Source organism: Electrona antarctica (genome assembly GCF_951216825.1).
Source record: "Electrona antarctica genome assembly, chromosome: 24".
Taxonomy (NCBI): Eukaryota; Metazoa; Chordata; class Actinopteri; order Myctophiformes; family Myctophidae; genus Electrona; species Electrona antarctica.
In genome coordinates this window covers 34397433-34419554 of record NC_136803.1, presented here as the reverse complement: position 1 = coordinate 34419554, position 22122 = coordinate 34397433, and positions in this window count along the sequence as shown.

Below are 22122 nucleotides of genomic sequence, written 5' to 3'. Positions count from 1 at the left end.
GATCTATAGATAAATCGCTATCTATCTATCTATCTATCTATCTATCTATCTATCTATCTATCTATCTATCTATCTATCTATCAATCAATCAATTGGAACGATACAGTGAAGATTGGGATCATAGGAACTGAAATTGGAACGATACAGTGAAGATTGGGATCATAGGAAGTGAAATTGGAACGATACAGAGAAGATTGGGATCATAGGAACTGTAATTGGAACGATACAGTGAAGATTGGGATCATAGGAACTGAAATTGGAACGATACAGTGAAGATTGGGATCATAGGAACTGAAATTGGAACGATACAGTGAAGATTGGGATCATAGGAAGTGAAATTGGAACGATACAGAGAAGATTGGGATCATAGGAACTGAAATTGGAACGATTCAGTGAAGATTGGGAGGAACTGAAATTGGAACGATACAGAGAAGATTGGGAGCAAACTTAGGAAGTGGAATTCCAGCAACGAGGACACTCCCACAGTTTCACCAATGCGCAACCGTGTGGCTCATGGATGTCCAGACTGATATATCTATCTATCTATCTATCTATCTATCTATCTATCTATCTATCTATCTATCTATCTATCTATCTATCTATCTATCTATCTATCTATCTATCTATCTATCTATCTATCTATCTATCTATCTATCTATCTATCTATCTATCTATCTATCTATCTATCTATCTATCTATCTATCTATCTATCTATCTATCTAGCAAGCAAGCAAGCAAGCCAGGGTCAATTTTCTTGTTAGTGAACACCAATGAGTACTCCCACAGTACCCTCCCCAAGTAACCTCAACCGTGAGACTCATGGATGTCCAGACTGAGACCCTTATATATTTGGTCAAGCCAGGGTGCTCCTGTGTCAGCTTCTGCTACACATGAAGATTGGGATCCTAGGAAGTGAAATTGGAACGATACAGAGGAGATTGGAATCAAACCAATAGGAAGTGAAATTGGAACGATACAGAGAAGATTGGAATCAAACCAAAAGGAACTGAAATTGGAACGATACAGAGAAGATTGGGATCAAACCAAAAGGAACGGAAATTTTACGTTCCTTTTGTCGATCTGGCGCCAATTTTCTTGTTAGTGAACACCAATGCGGACTCCCACAGTACCCTCCCCAGGTAACCTCAGCCGTGAGACCCCTGGATGTCCACACTGAGATAGATAGATCGATCTATAGATAAATCGCTATCTATCTATCTATCTATCTATCTATCTATCTATCTATCTATCTATCAATCAATCAATTGGAACGATAAAGTGAAGATTGGGATCATAGGAACTGAAATTGGAACGATACAGTGAAGATTGGGATCATAGGAAGTGAAATTGGAACGATACAGAGAAGATTGGGATCATAGGAACTGTAATTGGAACGATACAGTGAAGATTGGGATCATAGGAACTGAAATTGGAACGATACAGTGAAGATTGGGATCATAGGAACTGAAATTGGAACGATACAGTGAAGATTGGGATCATAGGAAGTGAAATTGGAACGATACAGAGAAGATTGGGATCATAGGAACTGAAATTGGAACGATTCAGTGAAGATTGGGAGGAACTGAAATTGGAACGATACAGAGAAGATTGGGAGCAAACTTAGGAAGTGGAATTCCAGCAACGAGGACACTCCCACAGTTTCACCAATGCGCAACCGTGTGGCTCATGGATGTCCAGACTGATATATCTATCTATCTATCTATCTATCTATCTATCTATCTATCTATCTATCTATCTATCTATCTATCTATCTATCTATCTATCTATCTATCTATCTATCTATCTATCTATCTATCTATCTATCTATCTATCTATCTATCTATCTATCTATCTATCTATCTATCTATCTATCTATCTATCTATCTATCTATCTAGCTAGCTATCTAGCAAGCAAGCAAGCCAGGGTCAATTTTCTTGTTAGTGAACACCAATGAGTACTCCCACAGTACCCTCCCCAAGTAACCTCAACCGTGAGACTCATGGATGTCCAGACTGAGACCCTTATATATTTGGTCAAGCCAGGGTGCTCCTGTGTCAGCTTCTGCTACACATGAAGATTGGGATCCTAGGAAGTGAAATTGGAACGATACAGAGGAGATTGGAATCAAACCAATAGGAAGTGAAATTGGAACGATACAGAGAAGATTGGAATCAAACCAAAAGGAACTGAAATTGGAACGATACAGAGAAGATTGGGATCAAACCAAAAGGAACGGAAATTTTACGTTCCTTTTGTCGATCTGGCGCCAATTTTCTTGTTAGTGAACACCAATGCGGACTCCCACAGTACCCTCCCCAGGTAACCTCAGCCGTGAGACCCCTGGATGTCCACACTGAGATAGATAGATCGATCTATAGATAAATCGCTATCTATCTATCTATCTATCTATCTATCTATCTATCTATCTATCTATCTATCAATCAATCAATTGGAACGATACAGTGAAGAATGGGATCATAGGAACTGAAATTGGAACGATACAGTGAAGATTGGGATCATAGGAAGTGAAATTGGAACGATACAGAGAAGATTGGGATCATAGGAACTGTAATTGGAACGATACAGTGAAGATTGGGATCATAGGAACTGAAATTGGAACGATACAGTGAAGATTGGGATCATAGGAACTGAAATTGGAACGATACAGTGAAGATTGGGATCATAGGAAGTGAAATTGGAACGATACAGAGAAGATTGGGATCATAGGAACTGAAATTGGAACGATTCAGTGAAGATTGGGAGGAACTGAAATTGGAACGATACAGAGAAGATTGGGAGCAAACTTAGGAAGTGGAATTCCAGCAACGAGGACACTCCCACAGTTTCACCAATGCGCAACCGTGTGGCTCATGGATGTCCAGACTGATATATCTATCTATCTATCTATCTATCTATCTATCTATCTATCTATCTATCTATCTATCTATCTATCTATCTATCTATCTATCTATCTATCTATCTATCTATCTATCTATCTATCTATCTATCTATCTATCTATCTATCTATCTATCTATCTATCTATCTATCTATCTATCTATCTATCTAGCAAGCAAGCAAGCAAGCCAGGGTCAATTTTCTTGTTAGTGAACACCAATGAGTACTCCCACAGTACCCTCCCCAAGTAACCTCAACCGTGAGACTCATGGATGTCCAGACTGAGACCCTTATATATTTGGTCAAGCCAGGGTGCTCCTGTGTCAGCTTCTGCTACACATGAAGATTGGGATCCTAGGAAGTGAAATTGGAACGATACAGAGGAGATTGGAATCAAACCAATAGGAAGTGAAATTGGAACGATACAGAGAAGATTGGAATCAAACCAAAAGGAACTGAAATTGGAACGATACAGAGAAGATTGGGATCAAACCAAAAGGAACTGAAATTTTACGTTCCTTTTGTCGATCTGGCGCCAATTTTCTTGTTAGTGAACACCAATGCGGACTCCCACAGTACCCTCCCCAGGTAACCTCAGCCGTGAGACCCCTGGATGTCCACACTGAGATAGATAGATCGATCTATAGATAAATCGCTATCTATCTATCTATCTATCTATCTATCTATCAATCAATCAATTGGAACGATACAGTGAAGATTGGGATCATAGGAACTGAAATTGGAACGATACAGTGAAGATTGGGATCATAGGAAGTGAAATTGGAACGATACAGAGAAGATTGGGATCATAGGAACTGTAATTGGAACGATACAGTGAAGATTGGGATCATAGGAAGTGAAATTGGAACGATACAGAGAAGATTGGGATCATAGGAACTGAAATTGGAACGATACAGTGAAGATTGGGAGGAACTGAAATTGGAACGATACAGAGAAGATTGGGAGCAAACTTAGGAAGTGGAATTCCAGCAACGAGGACACTCCCACAGTTTCACCAATGCGCAACCGTGTGGCTCATGGATGTCCAGACTGATATAGCTATCTATCTATCTATCTATCTGTCAGTCAGTCAGTCAGTCAGTCAGTCAGGCAAGCAAGCAAGCAAGCAAGCAAGCAAGCAAGCCAGGGTAAATTTTCTTGTTAGTGAACACCAATGAGTACTCCCACAGTACCCTCCCCAAGTAACCTCAACCGTGAGACTCATGGATGTCCAGACTGAGACCCTTATATATTTGGTCAAGCCAGGGTGCTCCTGTGTCAGCTTCTGCTACACATGAAGATTGGGATCCTAGGAAGTGAAATTGGAACGATACAGAGGAGATTGGAATCAAACCAATAGGAAGTGAAATTGGAACGATACAGAGAAGATTGGAATCAAACCAAAAGGAACTGAAATTGGAACGATACAGAGAAGATTGGGATCAAACCAAAAGGAACGGAAATTTTACGTTCCTTTTGTCGATCTGGCGCCAATTTTCTTGTTAGTGAACACCAATGCGGACTCCCACAGTACCCTCCCCAGGTAACCTCAGCCGTGAGACCCCTGGATGTCCACACTGAGATAGATAGATCGATCTATAGATAAATCGCTATCTATCTATCTATCTATCTATCTATCTATCTATCTATCTATCTATCAATCAATCAATTGGAACGATACAGTGAAGATTGGGATCATAGGAACTGAAATTGGAACGATACAGTGAAGATTGGGATCATAGGAAGTGAAATTGGAACGATACAGAGAAGATTGGGATCATAGGAACTGTAATTGGAACGATACAGTGAAGATTGGGATCATAGGAACTGAAATTGGAACGATACAGTGAAGATTGGGATCATAGGAACTGAAATTGGAACGATACAGTGAAGATTGGGATCATAGGAAGTGAAATTGGAACGATACAGAGAAGATTGGGATCATAGGAACTGAAATTGGAACGATTCAGTGAAGATTGGGAGGAACTGAAATTGGAACGATACAGAGAAGATTGGGAGCAAACTTAGGAAGTGGAATTCCAGCAACGAGGACACTCCCACAGTTTCACCAATGCGCAACCGTGTGGCTCATGGATGTCCAGACTGATATATCTATCTATCTATCTATCTATCTATCTATCTATCTATCTATCTATCTATCTATCTATCTATCTATCTATCTATCTATCTATCTATCTATCTATCTATCTATCTATCTATCTATCTATCTATCTATCTATCTATCTATCTATCTATCTATCTATCTATCTAGCAAGCAAGCAAGCCAGGGTCAATTTTCTTGTTAGTGAACACCAATGAGTACTCCCACAGTACCCTCCCCAAGTAACCTCAACCGTGAGACTCATGGATGTCCAGACTGAGACCCTTATATATTTGGTCAAGCCAGGGTGCTCCTGTGTCAGCTTCTGCTACACATGAAGATTGGGATCCTAGGAAGTGAAATTGGAACGATACAGAGGAGATTGGAATCAAACCAATAGGAAGTGAAATTGGAACGATACAGAGAAGATTGGAATCAAACCAAAAGGAACTGAAATTGGAACGATACAGAGAAGATTGGGATCAAACCAAAAGGAACGGAAATTTTACGTTCCTTTTGTCGATCTGGCGCCAATTTTCTTGTTAGTGAACACCAATGCGGACTCCCACAGTACCCTCCCCAGGTAACCTCAGCCGTGAGACCCCTGGATGTCCACACTGAGATAGATAGATCGATCTATAGATAAATCGCTATCTATCTATCTATCTATCTATCTATCTATCTATCTATCTATCTATCTATCTATCTATCAATCAATCAATTGGAACGATAAAGTGAAGATTGGGATCATAGGAACTGAAATTGGAACGATACAGTGAAGATTGGGATCATAGGAAGTGAAATTGGAACGATACAGAGAAGATTGGGATCATAGGAACTGTAATTGGAACGATACAGTGAAGATTGGGATCATAGGAACTGAAATTGGAACGATACAGTGAAGATTGGGATCATAGGAACTGAAATTGGAACGATACAGTGAAGATTGGGATCATAGGAAGTGAAATTGGAACGATACAGAGAAGATTGGGATCATAGGAACTGAAATTGGAACGATTCAGTGAAGATTGGGAGGAACTGAAATTGGAACGATACAGAGAAGATTGGGAGCAAACTTAGGAAGTGGAATTCCAGCAACGAGGACACTCCCACAGTTTCACCAATGCGCAACCGTGTGGCTCATGGATGTCCAGACTGATATATCTATCTATCTATCTATCTATCTATCTATCTATCTATCTATCTATCTATCTATCTATCTATCTATCTATCTATCTATCTATCTATCTATCTATCTATCTATCTATCTATCTATCTATCTATCTATCTATCTATCTAGCTATCTAGCAAGCAAGCAAGCCAGGGTCAATTTTCTTGTTAGTGAACACCAATGAGTACTCCCACAGTACCCTCCCCAAGTAACCTCAACCGTGAGACTCATGGATGTCCAGACTGAGACCCTTATATATTTGGTCAAGCCAGGGTGCTCCTGTGTCAGCTTCTGCTACACATGAAGATTGGGATCCTAGGAAGTGAAATTGGAACGATACAGAGGAGATTGGAATCAAACCAATAGGAAGTGAAATTGGAACGATACAGAGAAGATTGGAATCAAACCAAAAGGAACTGAAATTGGAACGATACAGAGAAGATTGGGATCAAACCAAAAGGAACGGAAATTTTACGTTCCTTTTGTCGATCTGGCGCCAATTTTCTTGTTAGTGAACACCAATGCGGACTCCCACAGTACCCTCCCCAGGTAACCTCAGCCGTGAGACCCCTGGATGTCCACACTGAGATAGATAGATCGATCTATAGATAAATCGCTATCTATCTATCTATCTATCTATCTATCTATCTATCTATCTATCTATCAATCAATCAATTGGAACGATACAGTGAAGAATGGGATCATAGGAACTGAAATTGGAACGATACAGTGAAGATTGGGATCATAGGAAGTGAAATTGGAACGATACAGAGAAGATTGGGATCATAGGAACTGTAATTGGAACGATACAGTGAAGATTGGGATCATAGGAACTGAAATTGGAACGATACAGTGAAGATTGGGATCATAGGAACTGAAATTGGAACGATACAGTGAAGATTGGGATCATAGGAAGTGAAATTGGAACGATACAGAGAAGATTGGGATCATAGGAACTGAAATTGGAACGATTCAGTGAAGATTGGGAGGAACTGAAATTGGAACGATACAGAGAAGATTGGGAGCAAACTTAGGAAGTGGAATTCCAGCAACGAGGACACTCCCACAGTTTCACCAATGCGCAACCGTGTGGCTCATGGATGTCCAGACTGATATATCTATCTATCTATCTATCTATCTATCTATCTATCTATCTATCTATCTATCTATCTATCTATCTATCTATCTATCTATCTATCTATCTATCTATCTATCTATCTATCTATCTATCTATCTATCTATCTATCTATCTATCTATCTATCTATCTATCTAGCAAGCAAGCAAGCAAGCAAGCCAGGGTCAATTTTCTTGTTAGTGAACACCAATGAGTACTCCCACAGTACCCTCCCCAAGTAACCTCAACCGTGAGACTCATGGATGTCCAGACTGAGACCCTTATATATTTGGTCAAGCCAGGGTGCTCCTGTGTCAGCTTCTGCTACACATGAAGATTGGGATCCTAGGAAGTGAAATTGGAACGATACAGAGGAGATTGGAATCAAACCAATAGGAAGTGAAATTGGAACGATACAGAGAAGATTGGAATCAAACCAAAAGGAACTGAAATTGGAACGATACAGAGAAGATTGGGATCAAACCAAAAGGAACTGAAATTTTACGTTCCTTTTGTCGATCTGGCGCCAATTTTCTTGTTAGTGAACACCAATGCGGACTCCCACAGTACCCTCCCCAGGTAACCTCAGCCGTGAGACCCCTGGATGTCCACACTGAGATAGATAGATCGATCTATAGATAAATCGCTATCTATCTATCTATCTATCTATCTATCTATCAATCAATCAATTGGAACGATACAGTGAAGATTGGGATCATAGGAACTGAAATTGGAACGATACAGTGAAGATTGGGATCATAGGAAGTGAAATTGGAACGATACAGAGAAGATTGGGATCATAGGAACTGTAATTGGAACGATACAGTGAAGATTGGGATCATAGGAAGTGAAATTGGAACGATACAGAGAAGATTGGGATCATAGGAACTGAAATTGGAACGATACAGTGAAGATTGGGAGGAACTGAAATTGGAACGATACAGAGAAGATTGGGAGCAAACTTAGGAAGTGGAATTCCAGCAACGAGGACACTCCCACAGTTTCACCAATGCGCAACCGTGTGGCTCATGGATGTCCAGACTGATATAGCTATCTATCTATCTATCTATCTGTCAGTCAGTCAGTCAGTCAGTCAGTCAGTCAGTCAGGCAGGCAAGCAAGCAAGCAAGCAAGCAAGCCAGGGTAAATTTTCTTGTTAGTGAACACCAATGAGTACTCCCACAGTACCCTCCCCAAGTAACCTCAACCGTGAGACTCATGGATGTCCAGACTGAGACCCTTATATATTTGGTCAAGCCAGGGTGCTCCTGTGTCAGCTTCTGCTACACATGAAGATTGGGATCCTAGGAAGTGAAATTGGAACGATACAGAGGAGATTGGAATCAAACCAATAGGAAGTGAAATTGGAACGATACAGAGAAGATTGGAATCAAACCAAAAGGAACTGAAATTGGAACGATACAGAGAAGATTGGGATCAAACCAAAAGGAACTGAAATTGTACGTTCCTTTTGTCGATCTGGCGCCAATTTTCTTGTTAGTGAACACCAATGCGGACTCCCACAGTACCCTCCCCAGGTAACCTCAGCCGTGAGACCCCTGGATGTCCACACTGAGATAGATAGATCGATCTATAGATAAATCGCTATCTATCTATCTATCTATCTATCTATCAATCAATCAATTGGAACGATACAGTGAAGATTGGGATCATAGGAAGTGAAATTGGAACGATACAGAGAAGATTGGGATCATAGGAACTGTAATTGGAACGATACAGTGAAGATTGGGATCATAGGAACTGAAATTGGAACGATACAGTGAAGATTGGGATCATAGGAACTGAAATTGGAACGATACAGTGAAGATTGGGATCATAGGAAGTGAAATTGGAACGATACAGAGAAGATTGGGATCATAGGAACTGAAATTGGAACGATACAGTGAAGATTGGGAGGAACTGAAATTGGAACGATACAGAGAAGATTGGGAGCAAACTTAGGAAGTGGAATTCCAGCAACGAGGACACTCCCACAGTTTCACCAATGCGCAACCGTGTGGCTCATGGATGTCCAGACTGATATAGCTATCTATCTATCTGTCTGTCTGTCAGTCAGTCAGTCAGTCAGTCAGTCAGTCAAGCAAGCCAGGGTCAATTTTCTTGTTAGTGAACACCAATGAGTACTCCCACAGTACCCTCCCCAAGTAACCTCAACCGTGAGACTCATGGATGTCCAGACTGAGACCCTTATATATTTGGTCAAGCCAGGGTGCTCCTGTGTCAGCTTCTGCTACACATGAAGATTGGGATCCTAGGAAGTGAAATTGGAACGATACAGAGGAGATTGGATTCAAACCAATAGGAAGTGAAATTGGAACGATACAGAGAAGATTGGAATCAAACCAAAAGGAACTGAAATTGGAACGATACAGAGAAGATTGGGATCAAACCAAAAGGAACGGAAATTTTACGTTCCTTTTGTCGATCTGGCGCCAATTTTCTTGTTAGTGAACACCAATGCGGACTCCCACAGTACCCTCCCCAGGTAACCTCAGCCGTGAGACCCCTGGATGTCCACACTGAGATAGATAGATCGATCTATAGATAAATCGCTATCTATCTATCTATCTATCTATCTATCTATCTATCTATCTATCTATCTATCAATCAATCAATTGGAACGATAAAGTGAAGATTGGGATCATAGGAACTGAAATTGGAACGATACAGTGAAGATTGGGATCATAGGAACTGAAATTGGAACGATACAGTGAAGATTGGGATCATAGGAAGTGAAATTGGAACGATACAGAGAAGATTGGGATCATAGGAACTGTAATTGGAACGATACAGTGAAGATTGGGATCATAGGAACTGAAATTGGAACGATACAGTGAATATTGGGATCATAGGAACTGAAATTGGAACGATACAGTGAAGATTGGGATCATAGGAAGTGAAATTGGAACGATACAGAGAAGATTGGGATCATAGGAACTGAAATTGGAACGATTCAGTGAAGATTGGGAGGAACTGAAATTGGAACGATACAGAGAAGATTGGGAGCAAACTTAGGAAGTGGAATTCCAGCAACGAGGACACTCCCACAGTTTCACCAATGCGCAACCGTGTGGCTCATGGATGTCCAGACTGATATATCTATCTATCTATCTATCTATCTATCTATCTATCTATCTATCTATCTATCTATCTATCTATCTATCTATCTATCTATCTATCTATCTATCTATCTATCTATCTATCTATCTATCTATCTATCTATCTATCTATCTATCTAGCTAGCTAGCTAGCTAGCTAGCTAGCAAGCAAGCAAGCCAGGGTCAATTTTCTTGTTAGTGAACACCAATGAGTACTCCCACAGTACCCTCCCCAAGTAACCTCAACTGTGAGACTCATGGATGTCCAGACTGAGACCCTTATATATTTGGTCAAGCCAGGGTGCTCCTGTGTCAGCTTCTGCTACACATGAAGATTGGGATCCTAGGAAGTGAAATTGGAACGATACAGAGGAGATTGGAATCAAACCAATAGGAAGTGAAATTGGAACGATACAGAGAAGATTGGAATCAAACCAAAAGGAACTGAAATTGGAACGATACAGAGAAGATTGGGATCAAACCAAAAGGAACTGAAATTTTACGTTCCTTTTGTCGATCTGGCGCCAATTTTCTTGTTAGTGAACACCAATGCGGACTCCCACAGTACCCTCCCCAGGTAACCTCAGCCGTGAGACCCCTGGATGTCCACACTGAGATAGATAGATCGATCTATAGATAAATCGCTATCTATCTATCTATCTATCTATCTATCTATCTATCAATCAATCAATTGGAACGATACAGTGAAGAATGGGATCATAGGAACTGAAATTGGAACGATACAGTGAAGATTGGGATCATAGGAAGTGAAATTGGAACGATACAGAGAAGATTGGGATCATAGGAACTGTAATTGGAACGATACAGTGAAGATTGGGATCATAGGAACTGAAATTGGAACGATACAGTGAAGATTGGGATCATAGGAACTGAAATTGGAACGATACAGTGAAGATTGGGATCATAGGAAGTGAAATTGGAACGATACAGAGAAGATTGGGATCATAGGAACTGAAATTGGAACGATTCAGTGAAGATTGGGAGGAACTGAAATTGGAACGATACAGAGAAGATTGGGAGCAAACTTAGGAAGTGGAATTCCAGCAACGAGGACACTCCCACAGTTTCACCAATGCGCAACCGTGTGGCTCATGGATGTCCAGACTGATCTATCTATCTATCTATCTATCTATCTATCTATCTATCTATCTATCTATCTATCTATCTATCTATCTATCTATCTATCTATCAAGCAAGCAAGCAAGCAAGCAAGCAAGCCAGGGTCAATTTTCTTGTTAGTGAACACCAATGAGTACTCCCACAGTACCCTCCCCAAGTAACCTCAACCGTGAGACTCATGGATGTCCAGACTGAGACCCTTATATATTTGGTCAAGCCAGGGTGCTCCTGTGTCAGCTTCTGCTACACATGAAGATTGGGATCCTAGGAAGTGAAATTGGAACGATACAGAGGAGATTGGAATCAAACCAATAGGAAGTGAAATTGGAACGATACAGAGAAGATTGGAATCAAACCAAAAGGAACTGAAATTGGAACGATACAGAGAAGATTGGGATCAAACCAAAAGGAACTGAAATTTTACGTTCCTTTTGTCGATCTGGCGCCAATTTTCTTGTTAGTGAACACCAATGCGGACTCCCACAGTACCCTCCCCAGGTAACCTCAGCCGTGAGACCCCTGGATGTCCACACTGAGATAGATAGATCGATCTATAGATAAATCGCTATCTATCTATCTATCTATCTATCTATCAATCAATCAATTGGAACGATACAGTGAAGATTGGGATCATAGGAACTGAAATTGGAACGATACAGTGAAGATTGGGATCATAGGAAGTGAAATTGGAACGATACAGAGAAGATTGGGATCATAGGAACTGTAATTGGAACGATACAGTGAAGATTGGGATCATAGGAACTGAAATTGGAACGATACAGTGAAGATTGGGATCATAGGAACTGAAATTGGAACGATACAGTGAAGATTGGGATCATAGGAAGTGAAATTGGAACGATACAGAGAAGATTGGGATCATAGGAACTGAAATTGGAACGATACAGTGAAGATTGGGAGGAACTGAAATTGGAACGATACAGAGAAGATTGGGAGCAAACTTAGGAAGTGGAATTCCAGCAACGAGGACACTCCCACAGTTTCACCAATGCGCAACCGTGTGGCTCATGGATGTCCAGACTGATATAGCTATCTATCTATCTGTCTGTCTGTCTGTCTGTCTGTCAGTCAGGCAAGCAAGCCAGGGTCAATTTTCTTGTTAGTGAACACCAATGAGTACTCCCACAGTACCCTCCCCAAGTAACCTCAACCGTGAGACTCATGGATGTCCAGACTGAGACCCTTATATATTTGGTCAAGCCAGGGTGCTCCTGTGTCAGCTTCTGCTACACATGAAGATTGGGATCCTAGGAAGTGAAATTGGAACGATACAGAGGAGATTGGAATCAAACCAATAGGAAGTGAAATTGGAACGATACAGAGAAGATTGGAATCAAACCAAAAGGAACTGAAATTGGAACGATACAGAGAAGATTGGGATCAAACCAAAAGGAACTGAAATTTTACGTTCCTTTTGTCGATCTGGCGCCAATTTTCTTGTTAGTGAACACCAATGCGGACTCCCACAGTACCCTCCCCAGGTAACCTCAGCCGTGAGACCCCTGGATGTCCACACTGAGATAGATAGATCGATCTATAGATAAATCGCTATCTATCTATCTATCTATCTATCTATCAATCAATCAATTGGAACGATACAGTGAAGATTGGGATCATAGGAACTGAAATTGGAACGATACAGTGAAGATTGGGATCATAGGAAGTGAAATTGGAACGATACAGAGAAGATTGGGATCATAGGAACTGTAATTGGAACGATACAGTGAAGATTGGGATCATAGGAACTGAAATTGGAACGATACAGTGAAGATTGGGATCATAGGAACTGAAATTGGAACGATACAGTGAAGATTGGGATCATAGGAAGTGAAATTGGAACGATACAGAGAAGATTGGGATCATAGGAACTGAAATTGGAACGATACAGTGAAGATTGGGAGGAACTGAAATTGGAACGATACAGAGAAGATTGGGAGCAAACTTAGGAAGTGGAATTCCAGCAACGAGGACACTCCCACAGTTTCACCAATGCGCAACCGTGTGGCTCATGGATGTCCAGACTGATATAGCTATCTATCTATCTGTCTGTCTGTCTGTCTGTCAGTCAGGCAAGCAAGCCAGGGTCAATTTTCTTGTTAGTGAACACCAATGAGTACTCCCACAGTACCCTCCCCAAGTAACCTCAACCGTGAGACTCATGGATGTCCAGACTGAGACCCTTATATATTTGGTCAAGCCAGGGTGCTCCTGTGTCAGCTTCTGCTACACATGAAGATTGGGATCCTAGGAAGTGAAATTGGAACGATACAGAGGAGATTGGAATCAAACCAATAGGAAGTGAAATTGGAACGATACAGAGAAGATTGGAATCAAACCAAAAGGAACTGAAATTGGAACGATACAGAGAAGATTGGGATCAAACCAAAAGGAACGGAAATTTTACGTTCCTTTTGTCGATCTGGCGCCAATTTTCTTGTTAGTGAACACCAATGCGGACTCCCACAGTACCCTCCCCAGGTAACCTCAGCCGTGAGACCCCTGGATGTCCACACTGAGATAGATAGATCGATCTATAGATAAATCGCTATCTATCTATCTATCTATCTATCTATCTATCTATCAATCAATCAATTGGAACGATACAGTGAAGATTGGGATCATAGGAAGTGAAATTGGAACGATACAGAGAAGATTGGGATCATAGGAACTGTAATTGGAACGATACAGTGAAGATTGGGATCATAGGAACTGAAATTGGAACGATACAGTGAAGATTGGGATCATAGGAACTGAAATTGGAACGATACAGTGAAGATTGGGATCATAGGAAGTGAAATTGGAACGATACAGAGAAGATTGGGATCATAGGAACTGAAATTGGAACGATTCAGTGAAGATTGGGAGGAACTGAAATTGGAACGATACAGAGAAGATTGGGAGCAAACTTAGGAAGTGGAATTCCAGCAACGAGGACACTCCCACAGTTTCACCAATGCGCAACCGTGTGGCTCATGGATGTCCAGACTGATCTATCTATCTATCTATCTATCTATCTATCTATCTATCTATCTAGCTATCTAGCTAGCTAGCAAGCAAGCCAGGGTCAATTTTCTTGTTAGTGAACACCAATGAGTACTCCCACAGTACCCTCCCCAAGTAACCTCAACTGTGAGACTCATGGATGTCCAGACTGAGACCCTTATATATTTGGTCAAGCCAGGGTGCTCCTGTGTCAGCTTCTGCTACACATGAAGATTGGGATCCTAGGAAGTGAAATTGGAACGATACAGAGGAGATTGGAATCAAACCAATAGGAAGTGAAATTGGAACGATACAGAGAAGATTGGAATCAAACCAAAAGGAACTGAAATTGGAACGATACAGAGAAGATTGGGATCAAACCAAAAGGAACTGAAATTTTACGTTCCTTTTGTCGATCTGGCGCCAATTTTCTTGTTAGTGAACACCAATGCGGACTCCCACAGTACCCTCCCCAGGTAACCTCAGCCGTGAGACCCCTGGATGTCCACACTGAGATAGATAGATCGATCTATAGATAAATCGCTATCTATCTATCTATCTATCTATCTATCAATCAATCAATTGGAACGATACAGTGAAGATTGGGATCATAGGAACTGAAATTGGAACGATACAGTGAAGATTGGGATCATAGGAAGTGAAATTGGAACGATACAGAGAAGATTGGGATCATAGGAACTGTAATTGGAACGATACAGTGAAGATTGGGATCATAGGAACTGAAATTGGAACGATACAGTGAAGATTGGGATCATAGGAACTGAAATTGGAACGATACAGTGAAGATTGGGATCATAGGAAGTGAAATTGGAACGATACAGAGAAGATTGGGATCATAGGAACTGAAATTGGAACGATACAGTGAAGATTGGGAGGAACTGAAATTGGAACGATACAGAGAAGATTGGGAGCAAACTTAGGAAGTGGAATTCCAGCAACGAGGACACTCCCACAGTTTCACCAATGCGCAACCGTGTGGCTCATGGATGTCCAGACTGATATAGCTATTAGTGGTGTCAAAAAATATCGATATCAATCGATAATCGATTTTAACATTAACGATACGACTACATCGATGCACGTGTGTCTGGATCGGTCAAATTAGCGTCTGGATCGGACGTTGGATCGATCCTAAAGTTGTGAATCGATATAATTCAACTAACTGCGGGAAAAACACAGATGTACAAGCCCACAGCGCTGTGCATTGCGACGGGTAGATAACTTGTAGATCTGCTACTTCCAGCGCAGGAAGGGCGCATGCTTATGACGCTCTTTAACTTTGCACCAGCGACAGTCACAACACACGAGCAGCAGACGGGGTGCACAGGCAGATCCGACACAACTTTATTGCACACATCTGTGCTTTCATCCACGCTTCCATAGCCTTTTAAATCTTATTTCCCATCCACGGGCACAAGCAGTGATATCAACAGCTTCCACCCGATCTGTGGTGGTGTTCTGTTGTCTGACGAGGGAAGCTACTAGCTAGTAGCTAGCATGGGAGCTAACGTTAGTTTAACTTCCATATAGTTAGAAGGAGTCCTCCTTAATAACACTATACTTTCCATCCGTTCCCCAACCCCTCACACTCGCTGCTGCGTTTACACGGGCAGACACAAAGACGAATGGGAATATCATTTGGAGCTTTAACAATGAATGATAGACTGTATCGTTGCGTCTGCCCGTGTTTAATGGTCAGGGTTTCACTGTCCACAGCAGGCAGTCAGACCTGTCAAACTATGCACTTCCAAAACTCAGAGACATGCCACCACCTATAAATTCAAACCCACCTCTGGAATATTGCTATAGCTTTCATTTATTTTATTCCATAGTCTTAGTTTTTCTCTAATAAAGTTGTTTTTATTTGTTTTCTCATGTTCCCCTTGAAAAGTGTCTTTAAGTACTCAGAGAAGCATATAAATAATATTATTATCACTATTATTATTACTACTTGTTTTATTGCCTATGCTTATGTAGTCACTATTCATTGATTCACTCATATCCAAATCCATTTGAAAAAAAAGCTCACTGCTCAGGTCAAATAGGCCTATTGATATGCGATTAAAATGTGATTAATTGAGATTAATTAATCAATCACAACGCCTCCAATTAATTAGATGTTTTTTAATGAAGTCCCAACCCTATTCTTTATAGATCTAGCTTCAAATAAAAAATCTATAGAAGGTTAAATGTGTCAGATCGCAACGTATCGTATCGAATCGAATCGCATCGCATCAAATTCCATGAAGTTCCACAAAATCGAAATCGTATCGATTTGGACTGAATCGAATCGAATCGAATCGTTCTGTATATAAAATGTATCGACCCCGAATCGCATCGTAGCCCATGCGTATCGATACGTATCGAATCGTCTTGTAAGGGAGAGATGCACACCCCTAATAGCTATCTATCTATCTGTCTGTCTGTCTGTCTGTCTGTCTGTCTGTCTGTCAGGCAAGCAAGCCAGGGTCAATTTTCTTGTTAGTGAACACCAATGAGTACTCCCACAGTACCCTCCCCAAGTAACCTCAACCGTGAGACTCATGGATGTCCAGACTGAGACCCTTATATATTTGGTCAAGCCAGGGTGCTCCTGTGTCAGCTTCTGCTACACATGAAGATTGGGATCCTAGGAAGTGAAATTGGAACGATACAGAGGAGATTGGAATCAAACCAATAGGAAGTGAAATTGGAACGATACAGAGAAGATTGGAATCAAACCAAAAGGAACTGAAATTGGAACGATACAGAGAAGATTGGGATCAAACCAAAAGGAACGGAAATTTTACGTTCCTTTTGTCGATCTGGCGCCAATTTTCTTGTTAGTGAACACCAATGCGGACTCCCACAGTACCCTCCCCAGGTAACCTCAGCCGTGAGACCCCTGGATGTCCACACTGAGATAGATAGATCGATCTATAGATAAATCGCTATCTATCTATCTATCTATCTATCTATCTATCAATCAATTGGAACGATACAGTGAAGATTGGGATCATAGGAACTGAAATTGGAACGATACAGTGAAGATTGGGATCATAGGAAGTGAAATTGGAACGATACAGAGAAGATTGGGATCATAGGAACTGTAATTGGAACGATACAGTGAAGATTGGGATCATAGGAACTGAAATTGGAACGATACAGTGAAGATTGGGATCATAGGAAGTGAAATTGGAACGATACAGTGAAGATTGGGATCATAGGAAGTGAAATTGTAACGATACAGAGAAGATTGGGATCATAGGAACTGAAATTGTAACGATTCAGTGAAGATTGGGAGGAACTGAAATTGGAACGATACAGAGAAGATTGGGAGCAAACTTAGGAAGTGGAATTCCAGCAACGAGGACACTCCCACAGTTTCACCAATGCGCAACCGTGTGGCTCATGGATGTCCAGACTGATATATCTATCTATCTATCTATCTATCTATCTATCTATCTATCTATCTATCTATCTATCTATCTATCTATCTATCTATCTATCTATCTATCTATCTATCTATCTATCTATCTATCTATCTATCTATCTATCAAGCCAGGGTCAATTTTCTTGTTAGTGAACACCAATGAGTACTCCCACAGTACCCTCCCCAAGTAACCTCAACTGTGAGACTCATGGATGTCCAGACTGAGACCCTTATATATTTGGTCAAGCCAGGGTGCTCCTGTGTCAGCTTCTGCTACACATGAAGATTGGGATCCTAGGAAGTGAAATTGGAACGATACAGAGGAGATTGGAATCAAACCAATAGGAAGTGAAATTGGAACGATACAGAGAAGATTGGAATCAAACCAAAAGGAACTGAAATTGGAACGATACAGAGAAGATTGGGATCAAACCAAAAGGAACTGAAATTTTACGTTCCTTTTGTCGATCTGGCGCCAATTTTCTTGTTAGTGAACACCAATGCGGACTCCCACAGTACCCTCCCCAGGTAACCTCAGCCGTGAGACCCCTGGATGTCCACACTGAGATAGATAGATCGATCTATAGATAAATCGCTATCTATCTATCTATCTATCTATCTATCTATCTATCAATCAATCAATTGGAACGATACAGTGAAGATTGGGATCATAGGAACTGAAATTGGAACGATACAGTGAAGATTGGGATCATAGGAAGTGAAATTGGAACGATACAGAGAAGATTGGGATCATAGGAACTGAAATTGGAACGATACAGTGAAGATTGGGAGGAACTGAAATTGGAACGATACAGAGAAGATTGGGAGCAAACTTAGGAAGTGGAATTCCAGCAACGAGGACACTCCCACAGTTTCACCAATGCGCAACCGTGTGGCTCATGGATGTCCAGACTGATCTATCTATCTATCTATCTATCTATCTATCTATCTATCTATCTAGCAAGCAAGCCAGGGTCAATTTTCTTGTTAGTGAACACCAATGAGTACTCCCACAGTACCCTCCCCAAGTAACCTCAACCGTGAGACTCATGGATGTCCAGACTGAGACCCTTATATATTTGGTCAAGCCAGGGTGCTCTTGTGTCAGCTTCTGCTACACATGAAGATTGGGATCCTAGGAAGTGAAATTGGAACGATACAGAGGAGATTGGAATCAAACCAATAGGAAGTGAAATTGGAACGATACAGAGAAGATTGGAATCAAACCAAAAGGAACTGAAATTGGAATGATACAGAGAAGATTGGGATCAAACCAAAAGGAACTGTAATTTTACGTTCCTTTTGTCGATCTGGCGCCAATTTTCTTGTTAGTGAACACCAATGCGGACTCCCACAGTACCCTCCCCAGGTAACCTGAGCCGTGAGACCCCAGGATGTCCACACTGAGATAGATAGATCGATCTATAGATAAATCGATTTCTATCTATCTATCTATCTATCTATCTATCTATCTATCTATCTATCTATCTATCAAGCAAGCAAGCAAGCAAGCCAGGGTCAATTTTCTTGTTAGTGAACACCAATGAGTACTCCCACAGTACCCTCCCCAAGTAACCTCAACCGTGAGACTCATGGATGTCCAGACTGAGACCCTTATATATTTGGTCAAGCCAGGGTGCTCCTGTGTCAGCTTCTGCTACACATGAAGATTGGGATCCTAGGAAGTGAAATTGGAACGATACAGAGGAGATTGGAATCAAACCAATAGGAAGTGAAATTGGAACGATACAGAGAAGATTGGAATCAAACCAAAAGGAACTGAAATTGGAACGATACAGAGAAGATTGGGATCAAACCAAAAGGAACTGAAATTTTACGTTCCTTTTGTCGATCTGGCGCCAATTTTCTTGTTAGTGAACACCAATGCGGACTCCCACAGTACCCTCCCCAGGTAACCTCAGCCGTGAGACCCCTGGATGTCCACACTGAGATAGATAGATCGATCTATAGATAAATCGCTATCTATCTATCTATCTATCTATCTATCTATCTATCTATCAATCAATCAATTGGAACGATACAGTGAAGATTGGGATCATAGGAACTGAAATTGGAACGATACAGTGAAGATTGGGATCATAGGAAGTGAAATTGGAACGATACAGAGAAGATTGGGATCATAGGAACTGAAATTGGAACGATACAGTGAAGATTGGGATCATAGGAACTGAAATTGGAACGATACAGTGAAGATTGGGATCATAGGAAGTGAAATTGGAACGATACAGAGAAGATTGGGATCATAGGAACTGAAATTGGAACGATACAGTGAAGATTGGGAGGAACTGAAATTGGAACGATACAGAGAAGATTGGGAGCAAACTTAGGAAGGGGAATTCCAGCAACGAGGACACTCCCACAGTTTCACCAATGCGCAACCGTGTGGCTCATGGATGTCCAGACTGATCTATCTATCTATCTATCTATCTATCTATCAATCTATCAATCTATCAATCTATCAATCAATCAATCAATCAATCAATCAATCAATCAATCAATCAATCAATCAAGCAAGCAAGCAAGCAAGCAAGCAAGCCAGGGTCAATTTTCTTGTTAGTGAACACCAATGAGTACTCCCACAGTACCCTCCCCAAGTAACCTCAACCGTGAGACTCATGGATGTCCAGACTGAGACCCTTATATATTTGGTCAAGCCAGGGTGCTCCTGTGTCAGCTTCTGCTACGCATGAAGATTGGGATCCTAGGAAGTGAAATTGGAACGATTCAGAGGAGATTGGAATCAAACCAATAGGAAGTGAAATTGGAACGATACAGAGAAGATTGGAATCAAACCAAAAGGAACTGAAATTGGAACGATACAGAGAAGATTGGGATCAAACCAAAAGGAACTGAAATTTTACGTTCCTTTTGTCAATCTGGCGCCAATTTTCTTGTTAGTGAACACCAATGCGGACTCCCACAGTACCCTCCCCAGGTAACCTCAGCCGTGAGACCCCTGGATGTCCACACTGAGATAGATAGATCGATCTATAGATAAATCGCTATCTATCTATCTATCTATCTATCTATCTATCTATCTATCTATCTATCTATCTATCTATCAATCAATCAATTGGAACGATACAGTGAAGATTGGGATCATAGGAACTGAAATTGGAACGATACAGTGAAGATTGGGATCATAGGAAGTGAAATTGGAACGATACAGAGAAGATTGGGATCATAGGAACTGAAATTGGAACGATACAGTGAAGATTGGGATCATAGGAACTGAAATTGGAACGATACAGTGAAGATTGGGATCATAGGAACTGAAATTGGAACGATACAGTGAAGATTGGGATCATAGGAAGTGAAATTGGAACGATACAGAGAAGATTGGGATCATAGGAACTGAAATTGGAACGATACAGTGAAGATTGGGAGGAACTGAAACGATACAGAGAAGATTGGGAGCAAACTTAGGAAGTGGAATTCCAGCAACGAGGACACTCCCACAGTTTCACCAATGCGCAACCGTGTGGCTCATGGATGTCCAGACTGATATAGCTATCTATCTATCTATCTATCTATCTATCTATCTATCTATCTATCTATCTATCTATCTATCTATCTATCTATCTATCTATCTATCTATCTATCTATCTATCTATCTATCTATCTATCTATCTATCTATCTAGCAAGCAAGCAAGCCAGGGTCAATTTTCTTGTTAGTGAACACCAATGAGTACTCCCACAGTACCCTCCCCAAGTAACCTCAACCGTGAGACTCATGGATGTCCAGACTGAGACCCTTATATATTTGGTCAAGCCAGGGTGCTCCTGTGTCAGCTTCTGCTACACATGAAGATTGGGATCCTAGGAAGTGAAATTGGAACGATACAGAGGAGATTGGAATCAAACCAATAGGAAGTGAAATTGGAACGATACAGAGAAGATTGGGATCAAACCAAAAGGAACTGAAATTTTACGTTCCTTTTGTCGATCTGGCGCCAATTTTCTTGTTAGTGAACACCAATGCAGACTCCCACAGTACCCTCCCCAGGTAACCTCAGCCGTGAGACCCCTGGATGTCCACACTGAGATAGATAGATCGATCTATAGATAAATCGCTATCTATCTATCTATCTATCTATCAATCAATCAATTGGAACGATACAGTG